Below are 864 nucleotides of genomic sequence, written 5' to 3' on the forward strand. Positions count from 1 at the left end.
GTGTTTTTGATAGGAAAAACAATAACTCTGTCTCATCACTATATGACTGACCAGAGGAACTTTTCTCAAAACAATTATTTTTAAAAACCCATCAATTTGACCAACTGTATGTGCTTTGATTTTCATTTTGTTTTTATTCAAAACTTTTGGTTATAACCCCGATAAAATATTTTCCATGTCACAGCACTGTGTTAGAAAAGGTTTTAGGGCCTAGCTTGATAAGAAAATTTGGCAGCTGCACCAGCCTAAAGAGTCACTGTCTCCCTCCTGTGCCTTTGGCTGTTGGTCCCTAACCTGCATCACCTCCCTTCTGCCCAGGGCTGCACCAGTACAAGCATCCTGCAGCCACACATTGTGCTGATATAGCTGAAAACCAGCCCCCTTTTCCTCTGTTGTTTTTCAGTTGAATCATTTCTTCTACCTTATTTACTCAGTGGCTGTGCAAATGTGTCACTGGGAAGGACAGAGCTGGTGTGAGAATGGGAGACCGAGAGGGCACAGGAGGAGTGAGCCATTAAAATGATGCATCTGTCTTTCCACTGACTGCCTAACCACATCTTCAAAGAAATACAACTCTGTATTTGTTTATGATTTATGTAGATGTATGTGCCTTATCCTAACTATAACAATAAATTTGTTCAAATACAAAATTAATGCATCATTTGATCATCTTTGCTTAAAGTTTCTGATAGAGGGCAATGTTAGCATAAATCATTGTGATTCCCAGTCCTGTCCTGGTTTCTCACAGCCTGAGGATGATGGCATGTTTTGCAGACGTGCTGTAAAGCTCGTGTTTCACTCGGGGTTCCTGGGATCTGAAGTCTCACTTTGCTCAGCATACCTCCAAGGCAACTATTCGGACTA

Source organism: Coturnix japonica, chromosome 2 (genome assembly GCF_054131305.1).
Source record: "Coturnix japonica strain WE chromosome 2, WE-NBRP24, whole genome shotgun sequence".
In the NCBI taxonomy this organism is placed as follows: Eukaryota; Metazoa; Chordata; class Aves; order Galliformes; family Phasianidae; genus Coturnix; species Coturnix japonica.